This window comes from Lygodium microphyllum, chromosome 7, assembly GCF_053477565.2.
Source record: "Lygodium microphyllum isolate KBCC chromosome 7, Lygodium_microphyllum_v1.1.10, whole genome shotgun sequence".
NCBI lineage: Eukaryota > Viridiplantae > Streptophyta > Polypodiopsida > Schizaeales > Lygodiaceae > Lygodium > Lygodium microphyllum.
In genome coordinates, this window is record NC_141141.1 from 164563184 (window position 1) to 164570323 (window position 7140).

The window sequence follows — 7140 nt, forward strand, 5'->3', positions numbered from 1 at the left end:
GGATTACAACAACATTTATTAGCATTGGATGATTTTTGCATACAGAGAGGCATGACAGTGAACCTTGGTAAAACCAAGGTTCTTATATTCCATACATCAGCTCAGATACGCAGACAGAGTATTTTCATGGCAGCAGGAGGGAGTATTGAGGTCACTGGATCATATGTATATTTGGGAGTCACCTTTACAGCAGCTTCAGGGACTTTCTCGATGACAAAGGCAGCTCGTGACTGCCTCACTAGAGGATACTCAGCATTGGCTCTTATGGAGCGACAGTGTCATCAGGCACATTTCCAGGAGCCCTGCACCAAGGGGTGGCTCTTTGATACTCTACTCACTCCAGCACTGATGTATGGAGCAGCTATATGGGGGTCAAGCCTTGCCGATTATGTATGGACATTGATGGAGAGACCTCAGGTGATCATGATATCTAGATTGATTCGCAGCAAGGCCTCAGTCCCACATGACATTGTGCGAGCAGAGCTTGCCACACCGCCCATGCAAGTTGAGGCATTATTTCAGACAATATGCTTCCTACACAGATTCCAGGATATGGACAGAGATTGCATTGCATATAGAGCATATATGGCATCTCAGGAGATGGCTCGAGCGGGGGATACCACATCATGGTATGCACAGACTAGAGCTTGGTTTGACAGACATGGGCTGGACATTGATAGACTCCCACCTCTTCTATATGACAGTCAAGCTCCCACTTACACCCTCTCTCTCTCTGAGAGAAACAGAGTCATCAAACAGGAGATATGGCATATTTATATACAGAGGACATGGGTCAGCCCTACACAGCCACTGCCATCGAAGATGGCACATTATTATACACAGTTCTTGAGTATATCAGAGCAGGGATTCATAGAGATTTCGAGATATATGCAGATCTATATGCCACATCGATTGAGAGTTCTTATTGGACAGCTCAGGGTATCATCACATCAGCTTATGATGATTGAGAGTGGCAGAGCCAGTGGCATCCCGCGAGAGAAGAGGATATGCCCCCTTTGCAGATCAGAGGTGGAGAGTGAGGAGCATTTTGTTCTCAGATGCCCAGCATACTTAGAGTTGAGATCTAGATACACATTGAGCAGCTCACTTCAGGGATGTATGACTAATATGGATCTGAGATCATTTGGCCGTTTTCTGGGAGAGGCATGGCACATCAGAAAGCAGAGCACACAGCGGGTCCCAGTCAGAGAGGGGCCCACCCAGACGACTATTACATAGTTCTTTCAGACAGACAGAGTGAGAGCTACTGTACCAGCCTCTAGCCAGACCTCCGGGCTCACACTACAACAGGCTGAGGACCAGCGTACCCGACGCCGCACGAGAATCCGTGGGTTTCGGACCCCACAGCCACACCGACAGGAGATCCGGAGGATTCTTGATCTACATCGACAGCAGACTGAGATCCGACGACAATAGACACATTGGATCTCAAATCTCCAGTTTGCTCTTTCTCCACCGCCGATGCACCACATCCTGCATCTAGGAGGGATCACCTGCTATTAGCGACTTCGACGACTGCTACTACATCCGAGGATAGTATATCTCCCTGCATCTGTTACATATACACATTGCACCACTTTATCACAGCCGAAAGTTGTTCCCCTATCACAGCCGACATTTGTTTCCCTTTTGTAGCCATTATCTGGAGTACCAGAGCTACATACGCACATACACTTTGGATAGATTTTCATTCAGCACTTTTATTTTGGATAGCTGGACCTCATCAGTTGTATCACAGTTTGTCTCATAGGCCAGTTTTTAGCTTTTCATTCAGCACTTTTATTTTGGATAGCTGGACCTCATCAGTTGTATCACAGTTTGTCTCATAGGCCAGTTTTGGTCTTTAGAAGACGTTAATATAACTTTCTTTCTTTCTTTCTTTCTCACATACTCTCTCTCTCCATATTTCTAGAAAGATTTATCTTTTGTCCTTCTTACGTCAACTTTTTTTATGTCATATCAATTCAAAACTCTAACTTTATATATTGATTTTGTTATGTAAGTACAATCCTATGCTTCTCTTCCTTTCATTTATTAATGATTGCGTTAATGCTTCCAAGTGTGATGCATTCTCTCTCTCTCTCTCTCTCTCTATATGAGGGGGTTACTGGCAGAGTCAGATGTCCGGGAGGTATATCAGATCCCCTTGTGAGCACCATTGGTGTGAAGCAAGGATGCCCACTCTCACCGACTCTATTTGGGCTATACATTGATGAGATAGCAAAGTTTATTCAACAGCGAGCCGGTGGAGGTATAGATCTCAGTGGAGCCACAGTTCACATCTTACTATATGCAGATGACATTGTGTTGGTCTCAGACTCAGCTCAGGGATTACAACAACATTTATTAGCATTGGATGATTTTTGCATACAGAGAGGCATGACAGTGAACCTTGGTAAAACCAAGGTTCTTATATTCCATACATCAGCTCAGATACGCAGACAGAGTATTTTCATGGCAGCAGGAGGGAGTATTGAGGTCACTGGATCATATGTATATTTGGGAGTCACCTTTACAACAGCTTTAGGGACTTTCTCGATGACACAGGCAGCTCGTGACCGCCTCACTAGAGGATACTCAGCATTGGCTCTTATGGAGCGACAGTGTCATCAGGCACATTTCCAGGAGCCCCGCACCAAGGGGTGGCTCTTTGATACTCTACTCACTCCAGCACTGATGTATGGAGCAGCTATATGGGGGTCAAGCCTTGCCGATTATGTATGGACATTGATGGAGAGACCTCAGGTGATCATGATATCTAGATTGATTCGCAGCAAGGCCTCAGTCCCACATGACATTGTGCGAGCAGAGCTTGCCACACCGCCCATGCTAGTGGAGGCATTATTTCAGACAGTCTGCTTCCTACACAGATTTTAGGATATGGACAGAGATCGCATTGCATAAAGAGCATATATGGCAGCTCAGGAGATGGCTCGAGTGGGGGATACCACATCATGGTATGCACAGACTAGAGCTTGGTTTGACAGACATGGGCTGGACATTGATAGACTCCCACCTCTTCTATATGATACTCAGGCTCCCACTTACACCCTCTCTCTCTCTGAGAGGAACAGAGTCATCAGACAGGAGATATGGCATATTTATATACAGAGGACATGGGTCAGCCCTGCACAGCCACTGCCATCGAAGATGGCACATTATTATGCATAGTTCTTGAGGATATTAGAGCAGGGATTCATAGAGATTCTGAGATATATGCAGATCTATATGCCACATCGATTGACAGTTCTTATTGGACAACTCAGGGTATCATCACATCAGCTTATGATTGAGAGTGGCAGAGCTTGTGGCCATCTCAGATCTCCAGTTTGCTCTTTCTCCACCGCTGATGTACCACATCCTGCATCCAGGAGGGATCACCTGCTATTAGCGACTTCGACGACTGCTACTACATCCTAGGATAGTATATCTCCCTGCATCTGTTACATATACACATCGCACCACTTTATCACAGCCGACAGTTGTTCCCCTATCACATCGACATTTGTTCCCCTTTTGTAGCCATTATCTGGAGTACCAGAGCTACATATGCACATACACATACACGACATTTATCACACTCACAGCACTGTATTTTCAGTTTCCAGTTTTTAGCTTTTCATTCAGCACTTTTATTTTGGATAGCTGGACCTCATCAGTTGTATCACAGTTTGTCTCATAGGCCAGTTTTGGTCTTTAGAAGACATTAATATAACTTTCTTTCTTTCTCTCTCTCTCTCATATTGCATGTTTATATGGACATGTAGAATTCTATTTTTCTCCCCTTTTTTTTAGTAATGATTGCTTTAATGTGTGATGCATTTACTCTCTCTTTGTATGTGTGAGTATATGTGTATGTGGATATGTCTTTTATTTCTTTTTAGGTTTTCTTTTGTTCAATATACTTATTGTTTTTTGTGTATGAATATATAGGAGTGGAAAATGTTGGATGTTTTAGGGCTAAGATGTTAATGAGGTTCCAAAGGATCCTACATGCTCTAAGCAACCATGCAAAAAATACATGTTGGATATTGAAAGTCCAGAATGAAGGGGCTATTAAAAAGTGGCATTGTCATGTTAGATGTGCTTCACATGGTGATGACAAGTACCTCAATTGTTTGTCACTTGAAATTTCTTTTAAAAAATTACATATGTGGAGACCATAATAAGTGGTCTTTTGAAGTTAGACACATGAGGTAAAGGCTCTATGGACCACTGTTGAGGAAATGAATAAATTTACACATATCATATTTGGTGTTATGTGGAAGGTCCTTTGGGGAGAGGACTCTCCTCTAGGGCCTAGCATGTGTAGGAGTGGATGCATCCTAGCTTTCACCCAAGGATGTGAGCATTTTGTGTGAGGATGCTGCATCCTTGAAAATTTGTATGCAAAGGTTCCAGCAATTGCAATCATCATTGATGAACTTTAGATTGTCTTGAATGTACCTTCCTTGCTCCTTAGAGTTTGCAGCATTGAGAGTTTTTTTCCTATCTTCAGTTGATATATGCACTGTTTTTCCCATTTTTATGATGATAATTTCTACATTTTGTCACTTTATTTTAAATATTGGAAAGAAAAAGATTGATTATATTAGTTTTTGGACTATTCTCAATTGATACAATGCTTTTGTTTTCCTTCTGTTTGCGATGATAATTTCAAACGTTTTGTCATCTTATTTCTTGAGTTGTGAATATTGTATTGCTTGAATTGGTGTGTGGTTAATTGTTTCATTATTTTCCATGTTGTTTTTCCACAAAGTTTATTGATATGGATTGTAGTGACATTGAAACAATGGAGTATGAACATGTCTTTGGAGACATAGTTTTAGGCAGGCATGTGGCAAGCATGGGTGTGTGGTGTTGCCACAATTCAATTGCATGCAAAATGGTCAAAGGTGCACTGCATGCAAAGATAGGTGGTTCTTTCCTTATTAAAAAAATAAATTCAAAGCCATGCTTAATATGTGTAGTATCAAACGAAGTATGCAAAGATAGGTGGTTCTTTCCTTATTAAAAAGAAATATTCAAAGCCATGCTTAATATGTGCAGTATCAAACGAAGTGGGCATGCTTTGGGAAAGGGGTATGTTTGGTTGAAAATATTTCTAGATACTTTTCTGGACCATTGGAAGACCTTCCAATGGAAAAAAGTCAATTTGATGTTGGAAACTATCCATGGTGCAAGAAACAAAATTTGTGCCTTTTGTAACAATGCATAGAATGTAATTTGGGCCAAGATCATAAAGAGATTTCCTATTTAATGCTCCAATAATTGCTTTGGACCATTTCTTCAATTGTTGGAGCAATTTGCTGATGTTGTGAAGGAAGGATGGGGAGTTTAAGTTGTTCATGGGGTAGTTGACAAGTCTATTGGAAAAAATGACTAGAAAGGTACATACATCCATTGTTAGATGTTAGAGACCCATTGTTTTTGGATGGTAAAAACCTTTTATTGCATTCTTTGTTGAAAATTCTATGATATGATATCACCTTTGCAAAATTTATGGATTTCATCTTTCTATTGATATTTCTTGCTTATACATGCACACACACACACACACACACTCTCTCTCTCTCTCTCTCTCTCTCTCTCTCTCTCTCTCTCTCTCTCTCTCTCTCTCTCTCTCTCAAAGTAATGTCAATTTAAGCTAATGTTAAATTTAATAAACATGCACTAACATCCCACAACTAATTTCAAAATGTCTAATTGACCTATTGGCATGAAATTTTGAATGTTCATGCATGTGTTGATTTTGCAAATATTTTTGCCTATATACATGTGTACATACATATACCTCTCTCTCTCTCTCTCTCTCTCTCTCTCTCTCTCTCTCTCTCTCTCTCTCTCTCTCTCTCTCTCTCTCTATCTCTCTCTCTTTGCATATGTAAATATATTTCTCTTGGTCTCTCTCTATTAGTATCTATCTCTATAGGTATACTCACATACATATGTGTATGTTGTGTTTGTATCTCTTTTTCTTGCTCTCGCCCTCACACACACACACACACACACACACACACATTCTCTATCTCTCTCTCTCTCTCTCTCTCTCTCCATACACATACATCTGTGTGTGTGTGTGTGTGTGTAAGATTTGACCAATATTCTTTCAACATCCATGTGTTAGATATCATTGTTTTGATATTTATTTTTGGATTGATTTGTCACATGTCATTGTTTTAAGTCTTATGTATGTAAAATGAACCCTTTTGTATTCTTTGCATAGGTCACTCCTTCATTATCATTTTGTAAATAATGCCTTGAGCTATGAGGAACATGCTAATAAGTAATCTATTAGGGATCTTTACAAGACTTCTAGAAAGTACACGAGAAAGCGTAAGCTCCAAGAAAGAGTGAGAGCATATTTTCAAAACATTCAAAGGGGACTTTTGAATCATCGACTTTGGGAAACATTGCTCCATTTTGCACCTTTTCATGTTTCTGGAGTGCGTAATTTTGTATAGCCCCTACCTTATTGCCATCAACAAATTTCTTTACATGGTTTATGGCCCTTTAAATTTTTTATGGTGGTTTGTATACATCATAAATAGTACAATAGCTGTAACATTTTTCCATGGAGAATGGCCATGTGTCACATGATGATGCAATTGCTAATGTGCATCACAATATCTTAGGAAACATGGGAATCCATAATGATGTGCCTATAGAACATCCATCATACCAAAATTATAGAAGTGGTCCTCCAATCTATGGGAGCAATGTTGTGCATGATGGGCATATTAAAGTGACATCCTTTAGTGGGCTATGGACCAAAAGCCCTATAATGTGTCCACTCGTCCACCTGTGGGACACGTCTTAGCAGCCCATCCGAAAGAGAGTCTAGAAATCGTCACCTGGCACTCGTAAGGAATGTCATAATATTTGGCCGTTCCCACTCAGGATTGACCTGAAGTCAGGGTATCTTTCCAATCAGCAAAGTCTCTAGAAAGTAGCTAGCATCGAGCTCCAGCTGACCCACTTTGAGTAGGAACAACAAAGTCGAAGTAAATTTATGCTGCACTTGGTTCATGAAGAATGGAAAACGAGAGGGGTGCGAAGCTCGACCTCTCTGCCCATAAGGCATAGTCCCATTCCGTTCCCCTAAAAAAGCATAAATCA